Raw genomic sequence first — 10,866 nt, 5'->3', positions numbered from 1 at the left:
TAGAGTTGATAGAGATGCTCTGTGGAAGGTTTTAAGAATATATGGTGTGGGAGGCAAGTTGTTAGAAGCAGTGAAAAGTTTTTATCGAGGATGTAAGGCATGTGTACGTGTAGGAAGAGAGGAAAGTGATTGGTTCTCAGTGAATATGGGTTTGCGGGAGGAGTGTGTGATGTCTCCATGGTTGTTTAATTTGTTTATGGATGGGGTTGTTAGGGAGGTGAATGCAAGAATTTTGGAAAAAGGGGCAAGTATGCAGTCTGTTGTGGATGAGAGAGCTTGGGAAGTGAGTCAGTTGTTGTTCGCTGATGATACAGCGCTGGTGGCTGATTCATTTGAGAAACTGCAGAAGCTGGTGACTGACTTTGGTAAAGTGTGTGAAAGAAGAAAGTTAAGAGTAAATGTGAATAAGAGCAAGGTTATTAGGTACAGTAGGGTTGAGGGTCAAGTCAATTGGGAGGTAAGTTTGAATGGAGAAAAACTGGAGGAAGTAAAGTGTTTTAGATATCTGGGAGTGGATCTGGCAGCGGATGGAACCGTGGAATCGGAAGTGAATCATAGGGTGGGGGAGGGAGCGAAAATCCTTGGCCTTGAAGAATGTTTGGAAGTCGAGAACATTATCTCGGAAAGCAGAAATGGGTATGTTTGAAGGAATAGTGGTTCCAACAATGTTGTATGGTTGCGAGGTGTGGGCTATGGATAGAGTTGTGCGCAGGAGGATGGATGTGCTGGAAATGATATGTTTGAGGACAATATGTGGTGTGAGGTGGTATGATCGAGTAAGTAATGTAAGGGTAAGAGAGATGTGTGGAAATAAAAAGAGTGTGGTTGAGAGAGCAGAAGAGGGTGTTTTGAAATGGTTTGGTCACATGGAGAGAATGAGTGAGGAAAGATTGACCAAGAGGATATATGTGTCGGAGGTGGAGGGAACGAGGAGAATTGGGAGACCAAATTGGAGGTGGAAAGATGGAGTGAAAAAGATTTTGAGTGATCGGGGCCTGAACATGCAGGAGGGTGAAAGGCGTGCAAGGAATAGAGTGAAATGGAACGATGTGGTATACCGGGGTCGAAGTGCTGTCAATGGATTGAACCAGGGCATGTGAACCGTCTGCGGTAAACCATGGAAAGTTGTGTGGGCCTGGATGTGGAAAGGGAGCTGTGGTTTCGGTGCATTATTGCATGACAGCTAGAGACTGAGTGTGAACGAATGGGGCATTTTGTGTCTTTTCCCAGCGCTACCTCGCACACATGAGGGGGGAGAGGGTTGTTATTCCATGTGTGGCGAGGTGGCGATGGGAACAAATAAAGGCAGACAGTATGAACTATGTACATGTGTATATATTTATATGTCTGTGTGTGTATATGTATGTGTACATTGAGATGTATAGGTATGTATATTTGCGTGTGTGGACGTGTATGTATATACGTCTGTATGTGGGCGGGTTGGGCCATTTCTTTCGTCTGTTTCCTTGCGCTACCTCGGAAACGCGCGAGACATCGACAAAGCAAAATAAATAAATAAATAAATAAATAAATAAATATATATATATATATATATATATATATATATATATATATATATATATATATATATTTTTTTTTTTTTTTTTTTTTTGCCGCTGTCTCCCGCGTTTGCGAGGTAGCGCAAGGAAACAGACGAAAGAAATGGCCCAACCCACCCCCATACACATGTATATACATACGTCCACACACGCAAATATACATACCTACACAGCTTTCCATGGTTTACCCCAGACGCTTCACATGCCTTGATTCAATCCACTGACAGCACGTCAACCCCGGTATACCACATCGCTCCAATTCACTCTATTCCTTGCCCTCCTTTCACCCTCCTGCATGTTCACGCCCCGATCACACAAAATCTTTTTCACTCCATCTTTCCACCTCCAATTTGGTCTCCCTCTTCTCCTCGTTCCCTCCACCTCCGACACATATATTCTCTTGTTCAATCTTTCCTCACTCATTCTCTCCATGTGCCCGAACCATTTTAAAACACCCTCTTCTGCTCTCTCAACCACGCTCTTTTTATTTCCACACATCTCTCTTACCCTTACGTTACTTATTTGATCAAACCACCTCACACCACATATTGTCCTCAAACATCTCATTTCCAGCACATCCATCCTCCTGCGCACAACTCTATCCATAGCCCACGTCTCGCAACAATACAACATCGTTGGAACCACTATTCCTTCAAACATACCCATTTTTGCTTTCCGAGATAATGTTCTCCACTTCCACACATTCTTCAAGGCTCCCAGAATTTTCTCCCCCTCCCCCACCCTATGATCCACTTTCGCTTCCATGGTTCCATCCGCTGCCAGATCCACTCCCAGATATCTAAAACATCTTCACTTCCTCCAGTTTTTCTCCATTCAAACTCACCTCCCAATTGACTTGACCCTCAACCCTACTGTACCTAATAACCTTGCTCTTATTCACATTTACTCTTAACTTTCTTCTTTCACACACTTTACCAAACTCAGTCACCAGCTTCTGCAGTTTCTCACATGAATCAGCCACCAGCGCTGTATCATCAGCGAACAACAACTGACTCACTTCCCAAGCTCTCTCATCCCCAACAGACTTCATACTTGCCCCTCTTTCCAAAACTCTCGCATTCACCTCCCTAACAAACCCATCCATAAACAAGTTAAACAACCATGGAGACATCACACACCCCTGCCGCAAACCTACATTCACTGAGAACCAATCACTTTCCCCTCTTCCTACACGTACACATGCCTTACATCCTCGATAAAAACTTTTCACTGCTTCTAACAACTTGCCTCCCACACCATATATTCTTAATACCTTCCACAGAGCATCTCTATCAACTCTATCATATGCCTTCTCCAGATCCATAAATGCTACATACAAATCCATTTGCTTTTCTAAGTATTTTTTTTTTTTTCCAACGGAGAAGGGAACCAGGTGAGGATATTCCCTGAAAGGCCCAGTTCTCTGTTCTTAACGCTACCTCGCTAACGCGGAAAATGGCGAATGGTTTGAATGAAATAAAAGAATATATATATATATATATATATATATATATATATATATATATATATATATATATATATATATATATATATATATATTTTTGTTTTCTTTTTTTTTTTTTTTTTTGCTTTGTCGCTGTCTCCCGGGTTTGCGAGGTAGCGCAAGGAAACAGACGAAAAAAATGGCCCAACCCACCCCCATGCACATGTATATACATACACGTCCACACACGCAAATATACATACCTACACAGCTTTCCATGGTTTACCCCAGACGCTTCACATGCCCTGATTCAATCCACCGACAGCACGTCAACCCCGGTATACCACATCGATCCATTTCACTCTATTCCTTGCCCTCCTTTCACCCTCCTGCATGTTCAGGCCCCGATCACACAAAATCTTTTTCACTCCATCTTTCCACCTCCAATTTGGTCTCCCACTTCTCCTCGTTCCCTCCACCTCTGACACATATATCCTCTTGGTCAATCTTTCCTCAGTCATTCTCTCCATGTGCCCAAACCATTTCAAAACACCCTCTTCTTCTCTCTCAACCACGTTCTTTTTATTTTATTTTATTTTTTTTTTCTTTTTTCTTTTCCAAAAGAAGGAACAGAGAAGGGGGCCAGGTGAGGATATTCCCTCTAAGGCCCAGTCCTCTGTTCATAGCGCTACCTCGCTAATGCGGGAAATGGCGAATAGTACAAAAGAAAAAAAGAATATATATATATATATATATATATATATATATATATATATATATATATATATATATATATATATTTAAAAATGTATATATGTATATATATATATATATACATATTTACTTTTTTATTTATTTTGCTTTGTCGCTGTCTCCCGCGTCAGCGAGGTAGCGCAGGGAAACAAACGAAAGAAATGGCCCAACCCACCCCCATACACATGTATATACATACACGTACACACACGCAAATATACATACCTATACATCTCAATGTACTCATATATATACACACACAGACATATACATATATACACATGTACATACTTCATACTTTCTGTCTTTATTTACTCCCTTCGCCACCTCGCCACACATGGAATAACATCCCCCTCCCCCCTCATGTGTGCGAAGCAGCGCTAGGAAAAGACAACAAAGGCCCCATTCGTTCACACTCAGTCTCTAGCTGTCATGTAATAATGCACCGAAACCACAGCTCCCTTTAAACATCCAGGCCCCACAGAACTTTCCATGGTTATCCCAGACGCTTAACTTGCCCTGGTTCAATGCATTGACAGCACGTCGACCCCGGTATACCACATCGTTCCAATTCACTCTGTTCCTTGCACGACTTTCACCCTCCTGCATGTTCAGGCCCCAGTCACCCAAAATCTTTTTCAATCCATCTTTCCACCTCCAATTTGGTCTCCCACGTCTCTTCGTTCCCTCCACCTCTGACACATATATCCTCTTGGTCAATCTTTCCTCACTGATTCTCTCCATGTGCCCAAACCATTTCAAAACACCCTCTTCTGCTCTCTCAACCACACTCTTTTCATTACCACACATCTCTCTTATCCTATTATTACTTACTCGATCAAACCACCTCACACCACATATTGTCCTCAAACATCTCATTTCCAGCACATCCACCCTCCTGCGCACAACTCTATCCATAGCCCACGCTATATATATATATATATATATATATATATATATATATATATATATATATATATATATATATATATATATATATATATATATATATATATAACCTCCCCTCTCGTTTTTTTTTAATTTTCCAAAAGAAGGAACAGAGAATTGGGCCAGGTGAGGGTATTTCCCTCAAAGGCCCAGTCCTCTGTTCTGAACGCTACCTCGCTAATGCGGGAAATGGCGAATAGTTTGAAAGAAAAAGATATATATATATATATATATATATATATATATATATATATATATATATATATATATATATATATATATATATATATATATATATATATATATATATATATCAACAAAACCCCATAATCCACTTTACAAGACAAACAAGAAATTCAGAAGTTTGGTTACATTGAATCTCATAATATCGAATATTTTGATCAGAATGAGAGAGAGAGAGAGAGAGAGAGAGAGAGAGAGAGAGAGAGAGAGAGAGAGAGAGAGAGAGAGAGAGAGAGAGAGAGAGAGAGAGAGAGAGAGAGAGAGAGAGAGAGAGAGAGGAAAAAGGAAGGTAATAAATTCACAGCACACAGGAAAGCTGCTCAGTCGTAGTTATCTCACATGTTTTCACTAACATCGAGAGTTAAGTAGTACAAATGCCATTTCTAAATGCTTGGGACACTTCAGTTTTTTTTGGTTGAAAACATACAACTGAACCAAGTCAGTCTTATAAAGTTAAAACTACTAATGATATTAAAATAACGTGCAAATTTATGATGGACGACCAAAAATGGGCCTTGATGCCCAGGCTAAGATTATTTATCGTTGTCCATGATGGCTAGGCTAAGATCATTTATCTCTGTCCATGATAGCTAGGCTAAGATCATTTATCGTTGTCCATGATGCAGTCTGGGCCCAGCCCGAGCTGTAGGGGATAGAAGACCTCCAAGATAACACTAGCCAGACTCTAAGAACATTTAAGATCATAAGAACATTATCCAGTTGTCTTTTACTTATCAGGAAATACGTTTGTATGCAACTCTTAGCTGATAAGAGATGTTTGATCTCTTATCACCCAGAACTCACCACGAGGAGGTGGTTGCATGTCGAGTTCCATAATTTTTTTCCGTTTTTAATAAATATTTTAATTTCCTCTAAAATAAAGGTCTTTCCCGTTTTAAGATATGTAAAAATAATAATTTCCTCTAAAACAAAGTTCTTATTGTGAGGTAGATAGTTGAGGAAGGGCACCTCATTTCCTGCCCTTCCTCTGGTTCCGTTGGCCCCCTCCTCTGGTACGCCTCCGGCGGACTGACCTTATCACCTTCTTCAGCTCACCAATAATAAGTGGCAGAGCTGGTCTCTCTGAGGGGTCGCTGTGGGTCGCTGTTTGGTAAAGATCCTGGAGGCTTTCCCGCACACCCTGCTTCCTGACCAGGATGGACACGTGCCTCATTAGATGCCCAAAAGAGAAGACGTCACTGGCTGGGGAGACCGGCTTGCGCTCCCTGACCTCAGGGGCCAACCACAGGTCAGGAACATTGTACTCAACGCAGCTTCCCTTCTTAACGCTCAAGCCGAAGTCGATGATGTGAAACTCTGGCTTCTCACCCATCGTCACCGTCACATTCTCGACCTTGACGTCATTATGGACAATGTTTTTCTTATGGATTTCCATCAGCCGACGAGCGACCATGATGGCGGACTCGACCAGTTCCTCGTCCGACCGACATGTTCTCATGTACTTATCATAAGGCTGGCCAGTGTGGCTTAAGATGATCAGTGGGGGGTTGCGGCACACTGCTCGAAGTAGAGGGGCTCCTCCAGCCCCAGCCAGTCTCCTGTGAATGTCGGCTTCATCCATAAGACTTTTCGAACTCACTCCGTCCAGAAGGGTTTTGATGACGCAACACGATCCACGGAACAACACCGTTTCAATCTTGGCGTTGCCTCCTCGACCCACCTCTCTCATGACCACCAGGTCATTTACATCCTTCTGGGTCAACTTTACAACTGGAACGCTCATTTTGACTTCGGCCTGAGGTGCACTTACCAAATTTTCTTCTTGCCGGAGAGTGTGAGAGGAGATGTTGTCGGTACGGAGTCCCATCCTCAAATGATTACACTTCTCTCGCCGCCGGCCTTATATACCCCTGGGTCATGTGACGTCATATAACCAGATCTATCCAGATTAAATCCTATACAAATCCGGATATGTAGACGGATTCATTTAGTTTTGTTGCGATCATTATTTGATGAAATCTAAAGGTGTCGAAGAAATATTCAAGATGGCCAATGGTGTTGAGAGTGTAGTGAAAATGGCTAGAGATGTTGAAGGATGTAAATAGTTTCGAAATACCAATACTTTTTGAATCAATGAATCATTATAAATACTAATAAGACAAAAAACACTTTGACGAAAATTTAGCCATTTTCCAGCATCGAAATAAAAGGATATGAGGTAAATGGCTTTTGGGAAATCATTGTTGAATAATAGTTACTTTCTGAGAACACACACACACACACACACACACACACACACACAAACCTAGAGAACATAGCATGAAATTAGGGCAATATTGTTCAAATATATTCAGAGAAGTAATTTCAAAGTTCATAGAAGAGTGGTTGATGAATGGAATAAGAAGAATGAGGCCATGGTTAAGGCAGACACCATACATAAATCTTACAAGTTGTATAATAGTACGGAATGTTCTAGAGATTTGGCCTGGCGAGTGTAGACCTCTCTCCTCACACAGTAAAAATAGGTAATTACACACTCACAGATTCAGAGGTTATCATGTTGAAGGAGAGGTGAAAACTGAGGATTCAAATCAAAGAACAATAAGAAGCGTCATGATGAGATGGGAGAGGGAATTGGTGAATTGACAAATATAGTTTAATCTAAAACATGAACGGTAAATCACTTCGAGTGAAGAAAGTCAAGTGGAAAACATAGAAAATGAAAGACCAAAGAGAAGAATTTTGAACATCTGGGATAACATTTAATGTAGGAAACACGATCTCACCAAATGAGCTTTAGTTAACGCTTCATGTACAGTGTAAATATATATATATATGTACTTATGTGTGTGTGTGTGTGTGTGTTTGTGCGTACGGATAAACTTTAATGCTGGCCGGGGTGTACTGGTGATGCCTTTGACCTAAAATGTAAGTTCAAGCCCGTAGGCTGACCCTGCACGTAGCTTGAATCCTTTTGTGTTCACTATAATCTTCTTTACTACATCTCCTCTCCTTAATCCCTTTATCTTCACTATGCAAGGCTTATCATAATCTTCAATACAACCTCATCTTCATATGACCTTATCTTGACCAAGTTGGTTTCAAGGAAGGCTTTAGATTTTACCCGCTCACACAAACAACGTACTTACACGGGGCCCCACGAGTGTAAAACTCCCTCCTAATACAGTGCAAATAGATGATTACACACACCTACACACCACCACCACCACTAACAATACACAGAGAAATAGCCTTTTCGGTTGGCTTTGGATCCGCCCTTGAACGTAGTTTGGAGGATTTGGGGGATCAGATCAATAAGGTTTTCATTACTACCTCATATTCACTAACGTGTATCTTCACTACTAGCTTATTTTCACTAAATATATCTTCGCTATACCCTCTTCTTCACTACACCGTTATTTCTACCATACCATCATCATTGCACTCCCTGATGTTCACTAAAAGTAGTTCTTATCTTCACTACATAATCATTTTGAATAAACTTTACTCTTTAATAACCCTCATCTCTACTAAATTCGTATCTTCACTACAACCTATCTTGACAATATCCTTATCATCACTATACTCTTCTTCACTACACTCTCATCTTAACATCATCCTTCTGTTTACCGAACTTAGTTCAAAGTCTGACTTGAACGTAGCTTTGGAAAGTTTGTGTTCCTCATTGTGTTGCCTCCTTAGTATCATTGTAAAGGCAATTGTCACCACTCCCCAACTGAACCCTCATCGTCACTACACTCTCATCATTATCATTACTTCTTGATGTTCAATACAAAATTTTAACATATACATTTATCTTCACTACAGAATAATTTTCATTGCACCTTAATCTTCATTACTCCTTGTTTCAGCTACATCCGTATCTTCCATTCATTCTTATATCTTATATTAGTCACATCTTTACAATATCTTTATGTCTTCTCTGTTCCGTCTTTTGAAAAATTGAAAATGAGAGTAAAGGATTTCCGGCCTTTTGCTCCCTCCCATTTTAGTCGCCTTGTACGACACGCAGGGAATACGAGGCAAGTATACTTTCTTCCCTATCCCCAGGGATAACAGCATCTGGTGTTCCCAGACGGTCACCCATCCAAGTACTAACCAGACCCAACGTTGCTTAACTTCCCTGATCGGACGATATACATATATATGTATATATATATATATATATATATATATATATATATATATATATATATATATATATATATATATATAAAACTGAAAACAATGAATTTGCCAAATAACAAAAATGGAAGCGCCGGGGTTTGAACCCGGGTCATCTCGCATGCCAAGCAAGTGCTCTACCGCTGAGCTACGCCCCCAAGAACATTTTTTTGGACTTAGTATTATATGAAGCACTGAGATTACCACGGCAAAATAGTGTTTGACCGACCGTTGCCGACTAGCCGGCAAAATAACCAAAGGGTAAATCTCCATGTTGCTGTCGTGTTTTCCTCTCAATATTCCACGAAGAAATGAGTTTTACTTTTTTATTGTCGTTGCAATAGACTGGAACTAAGCAATAGACTGGAACTAAGCAATAGACTGGAACTAAGCAATAGACTGGAACTAAGCTGACCTGGTATGAGGTCAGAGCCCTCATTATCATCCCTGCTAACTACCGGAAGCAGATTAAGTCGTTCCACAACCGATGTCCGGCCCATGTTAACTCTGATGTGCCCAGCAGTTGGAGGAGGATCGCCAGAAGCTTCTGGAAGATTTCAAGGACGTCTTGGTGGACCTGACCCTTTCAGATAAGGTCGAAAACCACAATTTATTGTGAAGATCTTCACTATAACGTTGGACGAACATACTGAATGTTGCACACATGTGATGCGGACAAAATGAAAAAAGAAAAAGACAAAAATTATGTCTGGTGTGGGTCTCGAACCCACGACCTTGAGTGTGTAAGACTCACGCTCTACCACTGAGCTAACCAGACAATAGAAACTTCGTCTGTTTCTTCAATATGAATTAATGAAAATCTTTGCGAGGCAGCGTTTAGAAAAGAGTGATGTCTTTGACGAAATTTACTTGCTTGGCTCCTTCTTCTGTTCCTCATTATCGAAAGTAAACATACTGAAGGATATATATATATATATATATATATATATATATATATATATATATATATATATATATATATATATATATTGAAAAGGATCGCAATTTTGCACGTGATCAAGTATATTCTTATGAGTCCACGGGGAAAATAAACACGATAAATTCCCAAGTGCACTTTCGTGTAAAACTCACATCATCAGGGGAGACACAAGAGAGAAATATAACAGTCAGTTGATATACAACGAAGAGACGTAGCTAGGACGCCATATGGTAAACATGTGATTGTCCAAGACAGACAACAAGCGTATCATAAACTTATTATGTGGACAAGAAGGTGAATTGTTTACACATTTTATCAACATTAAAGTTATCCAATTTGTATAGACCATCACTAATATTAAGATTATAATTCTTTGTGTATTCAGTAATAGAAGATTCAATGATATTTCTCGTGGTACTTGAGTTAGAGTTAATAACTGAGATGGCATTATTAACTCTAATTCCAGTACCACGAGAAATATCATTGAATCTTCTATTATTAAATACACAAAGAATTATAAACCTTGAGGAAGCAACATGGTGGTCAAAAATAAGCTGCAGGAATGAAGTTTATGAATGGAATATCAGTGAGACGATCCAAATGACGAATGAATGAGAGCGTAGTCAACATACAATATAAAAGGACATATTATGAATGGCAGCCAGGCAAGTAACGGCCCAACTGAATGGAAGGATTTAAAAGTTCGCGTTATATGACGAATTTTGATAGATTATCCAAATTTCCATTCCAGTTATGAAACTTAATGGTTGTGTTCAGTTCTAGAGACAAAGTTTAAAGGTTTGTGTTTCAGAGATGAACCACAAAGGATATCG

At 40.0% G+C, this 10,866-nt stretch overlaps 1 non-coding gene across 1 annotated transcript; it reads right to left on the bottom strand.

Moving 5' to 3' along the window:
* Window positions 1-9,799: 9,799 nt before the first annotated feature.
* Window positions 9,800-9,871, bottom strand: TRNAV-UAC (transfer RNA valine (anticodon UAC)). The gene has a single exon. It is a non-coding gene; the product is annotated as a tRNA-Val (tRNA).
* Between the last annotated feature and the right edge of the window lie 995 nt (window positions 9,872-10,866).

The sequence above is a fragment of the Panulirus ornatus genome, chromosome 8 (genome assembly GCF_036320965.1).
Source record: "Panulirus ornatus isolate Po-2019 chromosome 8, ASM3632096v1, whole genome shotgun sequence".
Lineage (NCBI taxonomy): Eukaryota > Metazoa > Arthropoda > Malacostraca > Decapoda > Palinuridae > Panulirus > Panulirus ornatus.
This window is presented reverse-complemented; position numbering and strand designations above follow the sequence as displayed.